A 15,209-nucleotide genomic window follows, 5' to 3' on the forward strand; every position below is an offset into this window, starting at 1 on the left:
ATCGAATTCTGACCTTTGGAAGGGCAGGGAAAGCTCTCAACCACTGAGCTATCTCCCCAGCTCTTCTTTCTGTATCCCAAAGAGGGCACAAGACCTCATTGCAGATGGTTGTGAGCCATTATGTGGTTGCCTGGAATTGAATTCAGGAGGTTGGAAGAGGAGGCAATGATCTTAACCACGGAGCCATCTCTCATGCCTCTTCCTTATATTGCCAGTAGAGGGCACCAAACCTCCTTTTGAGAGCAATTATGTGATTTCCAGGAATCGAACTTCTGACCTTTGGAAGAGCAGGCAATGCTCTTAACCACTGAGCCTTCTCTTCAACCCGTTTTTCAACTTCTTTTACTAAACCAGCTTTAGTCAATGTGGTGTGTGGATCACATCTCCATTTCCCTGACGTGTGGAGTACAGGGGTCTGCATGGACTTATTGGCCATTCATGTACCTCATAGAGGAGGTCTAGATAAATTGTTTCTCTGGCTTTAAATAGGTTAACATTTTGCTGGTGTTTGTAGTCCTTTGATTGTCTTGGATATGAGTTCTTCTTCAGGCACATGAACATGCCAATATTTTCTTCTTCTAGCCATCTTGCCTTACTCTCCTTGGTGTTGTCTCTGAAGCACGCTGGCTCATGGTGATAGAGCTGTGAGTCTTTAACATCCTAACAAGAGCTTTTGCCTCATTCAGTCACAACAACGTGGGCCCTGGCCCTGTGCCCCGACTCTAGGTCTGTTCTTGGCCTCATCAAACTCAGCAGGCAAAGCTCTTTACCACAGAGCCATCTTTCCTGCCCCTTTCTTGTGGTGCCACTAGAGGGCGCCAAACCTCCTTTTGAGAGCAATTACGTGGTTACCAGGTCGAACTTCTGACCTTTGGAAGGGCAACCAATGCTCTTAACCACTGAGCTGTCTCTCCAGCTCTTCTTACTGTAGCCAAAAGAGGGCACAAGACCTCCTGGCAGATGGTTGTGACCCATTATGTGGTCGCCTGGAATTGAATTCAGGAGGTTGGAAGAGCAGGCAATTCTCTTAACCATTGAGCCATCTCTCTTGCATCTTCCTTCTGTTGCCAGTAGAGGGCACCAAACCTCCTTTTGAGAGCAATTATGTGGTTGCCAGGAATCGAACTTCTGACCTTTGGAAGGGAAGGCAAAGCTCTTAACCACTGAGCTATCTCCCCAGCTCTTCTTTCTGTATCCCAAAGAGGGCACAAGACCTCATTGCAGATGGTTGTGAGCCATTATGTGGTTGCCTGGAATTCAGTTCAGGAGGTTGGAAGAGCAGGCAATGTTCTTAACCACTGAGCCATCTCTCCAACCCGTTTTTCAACTTCTTGAACTAAACCAGGTTTACTCAATGTGGTGTGTGGATCATATCTGCATTCCACTAACATGTGGAGTACAGGGGTCTCCGTGGACATATTGGCCGTTCGTGTACCTCATAGATGAAGTCTAGATAAATTGTTTGTCTGGCTTTAAATTGGTAAACCTTTTGCTGGTGTTTGTCGTCCTTTGGATGTCTTGGATGTGAGTTCTTCTTAAGGAACATGAACATGCCTGTATTTTCTTCTTCTAACCATCTTTCCTCATTCTGCTCGGTGGTGTCCCTGAAGCATGCAGGCTCATGCTGATAGAGCTGTGAGTCTTTATTATCCTAATAAAATGTGTTGCCTGATTCTGAGACAACAACGTGGGCCCTGGCTGTATGTGTCCACTTGGCCTCATCAACCTCAGCAGGCAATGCTCTTAACCACTGAGCTATCTCTCCTGCCTCTTCCTTCTGTTGACAGTAGAGGGCACCAAACCTCATTTTGAGAGCAATTATGTGATTTCTAGGAATCGAACTTCTGAACTTTTGAAGAGCAGGCAATGCTCTTAACCACTGAGCCATCTCTCCAACCCGTTTTTCAACTTCCTTTACTAAACCAGGTTTACTCAATGTGGTGTGTGGATCACATCTCCATTTCCCTAACATGTGGAGTACAGGGGTCTCCGTGGACCTATTGGCCGTTCGTGTACCTTATAGAGGAGGTCTAGATAAATTGTTTCTCTGGCTTAAAATTGGTACACCTTTTGCTGGTGTTTGTCGTCTTTTGGATGTCTTGGATGTGAGTTCTTCTTCAGGAACATGAACATGCCTGTATTTTCTTCTTCTAGTCACCTTGCCTTACACTCCTTGGTGTTGTCTCTGAAGCACGCTGGCTCGTGGTGATAGAGCTGTGAGCCTTTAACATCCTAACAAAAGCTTTTGCCTCATTCAGTCACAACAACGCGGGCCCAGGCCCTTGGCCCTGACTCTATGTCTGTATGTGGTCTCATCAAACTCAGCAGGCAATGCTCTTTACCACAGAGCCATCTCTCTTGCCTCTTCCTTGTGGTGCCACTAGAGGGCGCCAAACCTCCTTTTGAGAGCAATTATTTGGTAGCCAGGAATCGAACTTCTGACCTTCGGAAGGGCAGCCAATGTTCTTAACCACTGACCTATCTCTCCAGCTTTTCTTACTGTAGCCAAAAGAGGGCACAAGACCTCATGGCAGATGGTTGTGAATCATTATGTGGTTGCCTGCAATTGATTTCAGGAGGTTCTAAGAGCAGGCAATGCTCTTAAGCACTGAACCATCTCTCATGCCTCTTCTTTTTTGCTAGTAAAAGGCACCAAATCTACCTTTTGAGAGCAATTATGGGATTGCCAGGAATGGAACTTCTGACCTTTGGAAGGGCAGCCAAAGCTCTTATCCACTGAGCTAACACCCCAGCTCTTATTTTTGTATCCAAAAGAGGGCACAAGATCTCATTGCAGATGGTTGTGAGCCATTATGTGGTTGCCTGGAATTGAATTCAGGAGGTTGGAAGAGGAGGCAATGATCTTAACCACGGAGCCATCTCTCATGCCTCTTCCTTATGTTGCCAGTAGAGGGCACCAAACCTCCTTTTGAGAGCAATTATGTGATTTCCAGGAATCGAACTTCTGACCTTTGGAAGAGCAGGCAATGCTCTTAACCACTGAGCCTTCTCTTCAACCCGTTTTTCAACTTCTTTTACTAAACCAGCTTTAGTCAATGTGGTGTGTGGATCACATCTCCATTTCCCTGACGTGTGGAGTACAGGGGTCTGCATGGACCTATTGGCCATTCATGTACCTCATAGAGGAGGTCTAGATAAATTGTTTCTCTGGCTTTAAATAGGTTAACATTTTGCTGGTGTTTGTAGTCCTTTGATTGTCTTGGATATGAGTTCTTCTTCAGGCACATGAACATGCCAATATTTTCTTCTTCTAGCCATCTTGCCTTACTCTCCTTGGTGTTGTCTCTGAAGCACGCTGGCTCATGGTGATAGAGCTGTGAGTCTTTAACATCCTAACAAGAGCTTTTGCCTCATTCAGTCACAACAACGTGGGCCCTGGCCCTGTGCCCCGACTCTATGTCTGTTCTTGGCCTCATCAAACTCAGCAGGCAAAGCTCTTTACCACAGAGCCATCTTTCCTGCCCCTTTCTTGTGGTGCCCCTAGAGGGCGCCAAACCTCCTTTTGAGAGCAATTACGTGGTTCCCAGGTCGAATTTCTGACCTTTGGAAGGGCAACCAATGCTCTTAACCACTGAGCTGTCTCTCCAGCTCTTCTTACTGTAGCCAAAAGAGGGCACAAGACCTCCTGGCAGATGGTTGTGACCCATTATGTGGTCGCCTGGAATTGAATTCAGGAGGTTGGAAGAGCAGGCAATACTCTTAACCATTGAGCCATCTCTCTTGCATCTTCCTTCTGTTGCCAGTAGAGGGCACCAAACCTCCTTTTGAGAGCAATTATGTGGTTGCCAGGAATCGAACTTCTGACCTTTGGAAGGGCAGGCAAAGCTCTTAACCACTGAGCTATCTCCCCAGCTCTTCCTTCAGTATCCCAAAGAGAGCACAAGACCTCATTGCAGATGGTTGTGAGCCATTATGTGGTTGCCTGGAATTCAGTTCAGGAGGTTGGAAGAGCAGGCAATGTTCTTAACCACTGAGCCATCTCTCCAACCCGTTTTTCAACTTCTTGAACTAAACCAGGTTTACTCAATGTGGTGTGTGGATCATATCTGCATTCCACTAACATGTGGAGTACAGGGGTCTCCGTGGACATATTGGCCGTTCGCGTACCTCATAGATGAAGTCTAGATAAATTGTTTGTCTGGCTTTCAATTGGTAAACCTTTTGCTGGTGTTTGTCGTCCTTTGGATGTCTTGGATGTGAGTTCTTCTTAAGGAATATCAACATGCCTGTATTTTCTTCTTCTAACCATCTTTCCTCATTCTGCTTGGTGGTGTCCATGAAGCATGCAGGCTCATGCTGATAGAGCTGTGAGTCTTTAATATCCTAACAAAATGTTTTGCCTGATTCTGAGACAACAACGGGGGCCCTGGCTGTATGTGTCCACTTGGCCTCATCAACCTCAGCAGGCAATGCTCTTAACCACTGAGCCATCTCTCCTGCCTCTTCCTTCTGTTGCCAGTAGAGGGCACCAAACCTCCTTTTGAGAGCAATTATGTGATTTCCAGGAATCGAACTTGGAAGAGCAGGCAATGCTCTTAACCACTGAGCCATCTCTCCTGCCTCTCCCCTCTGTTGCCAGTAGAGGGCACCAAACCTCATTTTGAGAGCAACTATGTGATTCCCAGGAATCGAACTTCTGAACTTTGGAAGAGCAGGCAATGCTCTTAACCACTGAGCCATCTCTCCAACCCGTTTTTCAACTTCTTTTACTAAACCAGGTTTACTCAATGTGGTGTGTGGATCACATCTCCATTTCCCTAACATGTGGAGTACAGGGGTCTCCGTGGACATATTGGCCGTTCGTGTACCTCATAGAGGAGGTCTAGATAAATTGTTTCTCTGGCTTAAAATTGGTACACCTTTTGCTGGTGTTTGTCGTCCTTTGGATGTCTTGGATGTGAGTTCTTCTTCAGGAACATGAACATGCCTGTATTTTCTTCTTCTAGTCATCTTGCCTTACTCTCCTTGGTGTTGTCTCTGAAGCACGCTGGCTCGTGGTGATAGAGCTGTGAGCCTTTAACATCCTAACCAAAGCTTTTGCCTCATTCAGTCACAACAACGCGGGCCCTGGCCCTTGGCCCTGACTCTATGTCTGTATGTGGTCTCATCAAACTCAGCAGGCAATGCTCTTTACCACAGAGCCATCTCTCTTGCCTCTTCCTTGTGGTGCCACTAGAGGGCGCCAAACCTCCTTTTGAGAGCAATTATTTGGTAGCCAGGAATCGAACTTCTGACCTTCGGAAGGGCAGCCAATGTTCTTAACCACTGACCTATCTCTCCAGCTTTTCTTACTGTAGCCAAAAGAGGGCACAAGACCTCATGGCAGATGGTTGTGAATCATTATGTGGTTGCCTGCAATTGATTTCAGGAGGTTCTAAGAGCAGGCAATGCTCTTAAGCACTGAACCATCTCTCATGCCTCTTCTTTTTTGCCAGTAAAGGGCACCAAATCTACCTTTTGAGAGCAATTATGGGATTGCCAGGAATGGAACTTCTGACCTTTGGAAGGGCAGCCAAAGCTCTTAACCACTGAGCTAACACCCCAGCTCTTATTTTTGTATCCAAACGAGGGCACAAGACCTCATTGCAGATGGTTGTGAGCCATTATGTGGTTGCCTGGAATTGAATTCAGGAGGTTGGAAGAGGAGGCAATGATCTTAACCACGGAGCCATCTCTCATGCCTCTTCCTTATGTTGCCAGTAGAGGGCACCAAACCTCCTTTTGAGAGCAATTATGTGATTTCCAGGAATCGAACTTCTGACCTTTGGAAGAGCAGGCAATGCTCTTAACCACTGAGCCATCTCTCCAACCCGTTTTTCAACTTCTTTTACTAAACCAGCTTTAGTCAATGTGGTGTGTGGATCACATCTCCATTTCCCTGACGTGTGGAGTACAGGGGTCTGCATGGACCTATTGGCCATCCATGTACCTCATAGAGGAGGTCTAGATAAATTGTTTCTCTGGCTTTAAATAGGTTAACATTTTGCTGGTGTTTGTAGTCCTTTGATTGTCTTGGATATGAGTTCTTCTTCAGGCACATGAACATGCCAATATTTTCTTCTTCTAGCCATCTTGCCTTACTCTCCTTGTTGTTGTCTCTGAAGCACGCTGGCTCATGGTGATAGAGCTGTGAGTCTTTAACATCCTAACAAGAGCTTTTGCCTCATTCAGTCACAACAACGTGGGCCCTGGCCCTGTGCCCCGACTCTATGTCTGTTCTTGGCCTCATCAAACTCAGCAGGCAAAGCTCTTTACCACAGAGCCATCTTTCCTGCCCCTTTCTTGTGGTGCCACTAGAGGGCGCCAAACCTCCTTTTGAGAACAATTACGTGGATCCCAGGAATCGAACTTCTGACCTTTGGAAGGGCAACCAATGCTCTTAACCACTGAGCTGTCTCTCCAGCTCTTCTTACTGTAGCCAAAAGGGGGCACAAGACCTCATGGCAGATGGTTGTGACCCATTATGTGGTCGCCTGGAATTGAATTCAGGAGTTTGGAAGAGCAGGCAATTCTCTTAACCATTGAGCCATCTCTCTTGCATCTTCCTTCTTTTGCCAGTAGAGGGCACCAAACCTCCTTTTGAGAGCAATTATGTGGTTGCCAGGAATCGAACTTATGACCTTTGGAAGGGCAGGCAAAGCTCTTAACCACTGAGCTAACACCCCAGCTCTTATTTTTGTATCCAAACGAGGGCACAAGACCTCATTGCAGATGGTTGTGAGCCATTATGTGGTTGCCTGGAATTGAATTCAGGAGGTTGGAAGAGGAGGCAATGATCTTAACCACGGAGCCATCTCTCATGCCTCTTCCTTATGTTGCCAGTAGAGGGCACCAAACCTCCTTTTGAGAGCAATTATGTGATTTCCAGGAATCGAACTTCTGACCTTTGGAAGAGCAGGCAATGCTCTTAACCACTGAGCCATCTCTCCAACCCGTTTTTCAACTTCTTTTACTAAACCAGCTTTAGTCAATGTGGTGTGTGGATCACATCTCCATTTCCCTGACGTGTGGAGTACAGGGGTCTGCATGGACCTATTGGCCATTCATGTACCTCATAGAGGAGGTCTAGATAAATTGTTTCTCTGGCTTTAAATAGGTTAACATTTTGCTGGTGTTTGTAGTCCTTTGATTGTCTTGGATATGAGTTCTTCTTCAGGCACATGAACATGCCAATATTTTCTTCTTCTAGCCATCTTGCCTTACTCTCCTTGGTGTTGTCTCTGAAGCACGCTGGCTCATGGTGATAGAGCTGTGAGTCTTTAACATCCTAACAAGAGCTTTTGCCTCATTCAGTCACAACAACGTGGGCCCTGGCCCTGTGCCCCGACTCTATGTCTGTTCTTGGCCTCATCAAACTCAGCAGGCAAAGCTCTTTACCACAGAGCCATCTTTCCTGCCCCTTTCTTGTGGTGCCACTAGAGGGCGCCAAACCTCCTTTTGAGAACAATTACGTGGTTCCCAGGAATCGAACTTCTGACCTTTGGAAGGGCAACCAATGCTCTTAACCACTGAGCTGTCTCTCCAGCTCTTCTTACTGTAGCCAAAAGAGGGCACAAGACCTCATGGCAGATGGTTGTGACCCATTATGTGGTCGCCTGGAATTGAATTCAGGAGGTTGGAAGAGCAGGCAATACTGTTAACCATTGAGCCATCTCTCTTGCATCTTCCTTCTGTTGCCAGTAGAGGGCACCAAACCTCCTTTTGAGAGCAATTATGTGGTTGCCAGGAATCGAACTTCTGACCTTTGGAAGGGCAGGCAAAGCTCTTAACCACTGAGCTATCTCCCCAGCTCTTCCTTCAGTATCCCAAAGAGAGCACAAGACCTCATTGCAGATGGTTGTGAGCCATTATGTGGTTGCCTGGAATTCAGTTCAGGAGGTTGGAAGAGCAGGCAATGTTCTTAACCACTGAGCCATCTCTCCAACCCGTTTTTCAACTTCTTGAACTAAACCAGGTTTACTCAATGTGGTGTGTGGATCATATCTGCATTCCACTAACATGTGGAGTACAGGGGTCTCCGTGGACATATTGGCCGTTCGCGTACCTCATAGATGAAGTCTAGATAAATTGTTTGTCTGGCTTTCAATTGGTAAACCTTTTGCTGGTGTTTGTCGTCCTTTGGATGTCTTGGATGTGAGTTCTTCTTAAGGAATATCAACATGCCTGTATTTTCTTCTTCTAACCATCTTTCCTCATTCTGCTTGGTGGTGTCCATGAAGCATGCAGGCTCATGCTGATAGAGCTGTGAGTCTTTAATATCCTAACAAAATGTTTTGCCTGATTCTGAGACAACAACGGGGGCCCTGGCTGTATGTGTCCACTTGGCCTCATCAACCTCAGCAGGCAATGCTCTTAACCACTGAGCCATCTCTCCTGCCTCTTCCTTCTGTTGCCAGTAGAGGGCACCAAACCTCCTTTTGAGAGCAATTATGTGATTTCCAGGAATCGAACTTGGAAGAGCAGGCAATGCTCTTAACCACTGAGCCATCTCTCCTGCCTCTCCCCTCTGTTGCCAGTAGAGGGCACCAAACCTCATTTTGAGAGCAACTATGTGATTCCCAGGAATCGAACTTCTGAACTTTGGAAGAGCAGGCAATGCTCTTAACCACTGAGCCATCTCTCCAACCCGTTTTTCAACTTCTTTTACTAAACCAGGTTTACTCAATGTGGTGTGTGGATCACATCTCCATTTCCCTAACATGTGGAGTACAGGGGTCTCCGTGGACATATTGGCCGTTCGTGTACCTCATAGAGGAGGTCTAGATAAATTGTTTCTCTGGCTTAAAATTGGTACACCTTTTGCTGGTGTTTGTCGTCCTTTGGATGTCTTGGATGTGAGTTCTTCTTCAGGAACATGAACATGCCTGTATTTTCTTCTTCTAGTCATCTTGCCTTACTCTCCTTGGTGTTGTCTCTGAAGCACGCTGGCTCGTGGTGATAGAGCTGTGAGCCTTTAACATCCTAACAAAAGCTTTTGCCTCATTCAGTCACAACAACGCGGGCCCTGGCCCTTGGCCCTGACTCTATGTCTGTATGTGGTCTCATCAAACTCAGCAGGCAATGCTCTTTACCACAGAGCCATCTCTCTTGCCTCTTCCTTGTGGTGCCACTAGAGGGCGCCAAACCTCCTTTTGAGAGCAATTATTTGGTAGCCAGGAATCGAACTTCTGACCTTCGGAAGGGCAGCCAATGTTCTTAACCACTGACCTATCTCTCCAGCTTTTCTTACTGTAGCCAAAAGAGGGCACAAGACCTCATGGCAGATGGTTGTGAATCATTATGTGGTTGCCTGCAATTGATTTCAGGAGGTTCTAAGAGCAGGCAATGCTCTTAAGCACTGAACCATCTCTCATGCCTCTTCTTTTTTGCCAGTAAAGGGCACCAAATCTACCTTTTGAGAGCAATTATGGGATTGCCAGGAATGGAACTTCTGACCTTTGGAAGGGCAGCCAAAGCTCTTAACCACTGAGCTAACACCCCAGCTCTTATTTTTGTATCCAAACGAGGGCACAAGACCTCATTGCAGATGGTTGTGAGCCATTATGTGGTTGCCTGGAATTGAATTCAGGAGGTTGGAAGAGGAGGCAATGATCTTAACCACGGAGCCATCTCTCATGCCTCTTCCTTATGTTGCCAGTAGAGGGCACCAAACCTCCTTTTGAGAGCAATTATGTGATTTCCAGGAATCGAACTTCTGACCTTTGGAAGAGCAGGCAATGCTCTTAACCACTGAGCCATCTCTCCAACCCGTTTTTCAACTTCTTTTACTAAACCAGCTTTAGTCAATGTGGTGTGTGGATCACATCTCCATTTCCCTGACGTGTGGAGTACAGGGGTCTGCATGGACCTATTGGCCATCCATGTACCTCATAGAGGAGGTCTAGATAAATTGTTTCTCTGGCTTTAAATAGGTTAACATTTTGCTGGTGTTTGTAGTCCTTTGATTGTCTTGGATATGAGTTCTTCTTCAGGCACATGAACATGCCAATATTTTCTTCTTCTAGCCATCTTGCCTTACTCTCCTTGTTGTTGTCTCTGAAGCACGCTGGCTCATGGTGATAGAGCTGTGAGTCTTTAACATCCTAACAAGAGCTTTTGCCTCATTCAGTCACAACAACGTGGGCCCTGGCCCTGTGCCCCGACTCTATGTCTGTTCTTGGCCTCATCAAACTCAGCAGGCAAAGCTCTTTACCACAGAGCCATCTTTCCTGCCCCTTTCTTGTGGTGCCACTAGAGGGCGCCAAACCTCCTTTTGAGAACAATTACGTGGATCCCAGGAATCGAACTTCTGACCTTTGGAAGGGCAACCAATGCTCTTAACCACTGAGCTGTCTCTCCAGCTCTTCTTACTGTAGCCAAAAGGGGGCACAAGACCTCATGGCAGATGGTTGTGACCCATTATGTGGTCGCCTGGAATTGAATTCAGGAGTTTGGAAGAGCAGGCAATTCTCTTAACCATTGAGCCATCTCTCTTGCATCTTCCTTCTTTTGCCAGTAGAGGGCACCAAACCTCCTTTTGAGAGCAATTATGTGGTTGCCAGGAATCGAACTTATGACCTTTGGAAGGGCAGGCAAAGCTCTTAACCACTGAGCTAACACCCCAGCTCTTATTTTTGTATCCAAACGAGGGCACAAGACCTCATTGCAGATGGTTGTGAGCCATTATGTGGTTGCCTGGAATTGAATTCAGGAGGTTGGAAGAGGAGGCAATGATCTTAACCACGGAGCCATCTCTCATGCCTCTTCCTTATGTTGCCAGTAGAGGGCACCAAACCTCCTTTTGAGAGCAATTATGTGATTTCCAGGAATCGAACTTCTGACCTTTGGAAGAGCAGGCAATGCTCTTAACCACTGAGCCATCTCTCCAACCCGTTTTTCAACTTCTTTTACTAAACCAGCTTTAGTCAATGTGGTGTGTGGATCACATCTCCATTTCCCTGACGTGTGGAGTACAGGGGTCTGCATGGACCTATTGGCCATTCATGTACCTCATAGAGGAGGTCTAGATAAATTGTTTCTCTGGCTTTAAATAGGTTAACATTTTGCTGGTGTTTGTAGTCCTTTGATTGTCTTGGATATGAGTTCTTCTTCAGGCACATGAACATGCCAATATTTTCTTCTTCTAGCCATCTTGCCTTACTCTCCTTGGTGTTGTCTCTGAAGCACGCTGGCTCATGGTGATAGAGCTGTGAGTCTTTAACATCCTAACAAGAGCTTTTGCCTCATTCAGTCACAACAACGTGGGCCCTGGCCCTGTGCCCCGACTCTATGTCTGTTCTTGGCCTCATCAAACTCAGCAGGCAAAGCTCTTTACCACAGAGCCATCTTTCCTGCCCCTTTCTTGTGGTGCCACTAGAGGGCGCCAAACCTCCTTTTGAGAACAATTACGTGGTTCCCAGGAATCGAACTTCTGACCTTTGGAAGGGCAACCAATGCTCTTAACCACTGAGCTGTCTCTCCAGCTCTTCTTACTGTAGCCAAAAGAGGGCACAAGACCTCATGGCAGATGGTTGTGACCCATTATGTGGTCGCCTGGAATTGAATTCAGGAGGTTGGAAGAGCAGGCAATACTGTTAACCATTGAGCCATCTCTCTTGCATCTTCCTTCTGTTGCCAGTAGAGGGCACCAAACCTCCTTTTGAGAGCAATTATGTGGTTGCCAGGAATCGAACTTCTGACCTTTGGAAGGGCAGGCAAAGCTCTTAACCACTGAGCTATCTCCCCAGCTCTTCCTTCAGTATCCCAAAGAGAGCACAAGACCTCATTGCAGATGGTTGTGAGCCATTATGTGGTTGCCTGGAATTCAGTTCAGGAGGTTGGAAGAGCAGGCAATGTTCTTAACCACTGAGCCATCTCTCCAACCCGTTTTTCAACTTCTTGAACTAAACCAGGTTTACTCAATGTGGTGTGTGGATCATATCTGCATTCCACTAACATGTGGAGTACAGGGGTCTCCGTGGACATATTGGCCGTTCGCGTACCTCATAGATGAAGTCTAGATAAATTGTTTGTCTGGCTTTCAATTGGTAAACCTTTTGCTGGTGTTTGTCGTCCTTTGGATGTCTTGGATGTGAGTTCTTCTTAAGGAATATCAACATGCCTGTATTTTCTTCTTCTAACCATCTTTCCTCATTCTGCTTGGTGGTGTCCATGAAGCATGCAGGCTCATGCTGATAGAGCTGTGAGTCTTTAATATCCTAACAAAATGTTTTGCCTGATTCTGAGACAACAACGGGGGCCCTGGCTGTATGTGTCCACTTGGCCTCATCAACCTCAGCAGGCAATGCTCTTAACCACTGAGCCATCTCTCCTGCCTCTTCCTTCTGTTGCCAGTAGAGGGCACCAAACCTCCTTTTGAGAGCAATTATGTGATTTCCAGGAATCGAACTTGGAAGAGCAGGCAATGCTCTTAACCACTGAGCCATCTCTCCTGCCTCTCCCCTCTGTTGCCAGTAGAGGGCACCAAACCTCATTTTGAGAGCAACTATGTGATTCCCAGGAATCGAACTTCTGAACTTTGGAAGAGCAGGCAATGCTCTTAACCACTGAGCCATCTCTCCAACCCGTTTTTCAACTTCTTTTACTAAACCAGGTTTACTCAATGTGGTGTGTGGATCACATCTCCATTTCCCTAACATGTGGAGTACAGGGGTCTCCGTGGACATATTGGCCGTTCGTGTACCTCATAGAGGAGGTCTAGATAAATTGTTTCTCTGGCTTAAAATTGGTACACCTTTTGCTGGTGTTTGTCGTCCTTTGGATGTCTTGGATGTGAGTTCTTCTTCAGGAACATGAACATGCCTGTATTTTCTTCTTCTAGTCATCTTGCCTTACTCTCCTTGGTGTTGTCTCTGAAGCACGCTGGCTCGTGGTGATAGAGCTGTGAGCCTTTAACATCCTAACAAAAGCTTTTGCCTCATTCAGTCACAACAACGCGGGCCCTGGCCCTTGGCCCTGACTCTATGTCTGTATGTGGTCTCATCAAACTCAGCAGGCAATGCTCTTTACCACAGAGCCATCTCTCTTGCCTCTTCCTTGTGGTGCCACTAGAGGGCGCCAAACCTCCTTTTGAGAGCAATTATTTGGTAGCCAGGAATCGAACTTCTGACCTTCGGAAGGGCAGCCAATGTTCTTAACCACTGACCTATCTCTCCAGCTTTTCTTACTGTAGCCAAAAGAGGGCACAAGACCTCATGGCAGATGGTTGTGAATCATTATGTGGTTGCCTGCAATTGATTTCAGGAGGTTCTAAGAGCAGGCAATGCTCTTAAGCACTGAACCATCTCTCATGCCTCTTCTTTTTTGCCAGTAAAGGGCACCAAATCTACCTTTTGAGAGCAATTATGGGATTGCCAGGAATGGAACTTCTGACCTTTGGAAGGGCAGCCAAAGCTCTTAACCACTGAGCTAACACCCCAGCTCTTATTTTTGTATCCAAACGAGGGCACAAGACCTCATTGCAGATGGTTGTGAGCCATTATGTGGTTGCCTGGAATTGAATTCAGGAGGTTGGAAGAGGAGGCAATGATCTTAACCACGGAGCCATCTCTCATGCCTCTTCCTTATGTTGCCAGTAGAGGGCACCAAACCTCCTTTTGAGAGCAATTATGTGATTTCCAGGAATCGAACTTCTGACCTTTGGAAGAGCAGGCAATGCTCTTAACCACTGAGCCATCTCTCCAACCCGTTTTTCAACTTCTTTTACTAAACCAGCTTTAGTCAATGTGGTGTGTGGATCACATCTCCATTTCCCTGACGTGTGGAGTACAGGGGTCTGCATGGACCTATTGGCCATCCATGTACCTCATAGAGGAGGTCTAGATAAATTGTTTCTCTGGCTTTAAATAGGTTAACATTTTGCTGGTGTTTGTAGTCCTTTGATTGTCTTGGATATGAGTTCTTCTTCAGGCACATGAACATGCCAATATTTTCTTCTTCTAGCCATCTTGCCTTACTCTCCTTGTTGTTGTCTCTGAAGCACGCTGGCTCATGGTGATAGAGCTGTGAGTCTTTAACATCCTAACAAGAGCTTTTGCCTCATTCAGTCACAACAACGTGGGCCCTGGCCCTGTGCCCCGACTCTATGTCTGTTCTTGGCCTCATCAAACTCAGCAGGCAAAGCTCTTTACCACAGAGCCATCTTTCCTGCCCCTTTCTTGTGGTGCCACTAGAGGGCGCCAAACCTCCTTTTGAGAACAATTACGTGGATCCCAGGAATCGAACTTCTGACCTTTGGAAGGGCAACCAATGCTCTTAACCACTGAGCTGTCTCTCCAGCTCTTCTTACTGTAGCCAAAAGGGGGCACAAGACCTCATGGCAGATGGTTGTGACCCATTATGTGGTCGCCTGGAATTGAATTCAGGAGTTTGGAAGAGCAGGCAATTCTCTTAACCATTGAGCCATCTCTCTTGCATCTTCCTTCTTTTGCCAGTAGAGGGCACCAAACCTCCTTTTGAGAGCAATTATGTGGTTGCCAGGAATCGAACTTATGACCTTTGGAAGGGCAGGCAAAGCTCTTAACCACTGAGCTAACACCCCAGCTCTTATTTTTGTATCCAAACGAGGGCACAAGACCTCATTGCAGATGGTTGTGAGCCATTATGTGGTTGCCTGGAATTGAATTCAGGAGGTTGGAAGAGGAGGCAATGATCTTAACCACGGAGCCATCTCTCATGCCTCTTCCTTATGTTGCCAGTAGAGGGCACCAAACCTCCTTTTGAGAGCAATTATGTGATTTCCAGGAATCGAACTTCTGACCTTTGGAAGAGCAGGCAATGCTCTTAACCACTGAGCCATCTCTCCAACCCGTTTTTCAACTTCTTTTACTAAACCAGCTTTAGTCAATGTGGTGTGTGGATCACATCTCCATTTCCCTGACGTGTGGAGTACAGGGGTCTGCATGGACCTATTGGCCATTCATGTACCTCATAGAGGAGGTCTAGATAAATTGTTTCTCTGGCTTTAAATAGGTTAACATTTTGCTGGTGTTTGTAGTCCTTTGATTGTCTTGGATATGAGTTCTTCTTCAGGCACATGAACATGCCAATATTTTCTTCTTCTAGCCATCTTGCCTTACTCTCCTTGGTGTTGTCTCTGAAGCACGCTGGCTCATGGTGATAGAGCTGTGAGTCTTTAACATCCTAACAAGAGCTTTTGCCTCATTCAGTCACAACAACGTGGGCCCTGG

Source organism: Chionomys nivalis, chromosome 23, assembly GCF_950005125.1.
Source record: "Chionomys nivalis chromosome 23, mChiNiv1.1, whole genome shotgun sequence".
In the NCBI taxonomy this organism is placed as follows: domain Eukaryota; kingdom Metazoa; phylum Chordata; class Mammalia; order Rodentia; family Cricetidae; genus Chionomys; species Chionomys nivalis.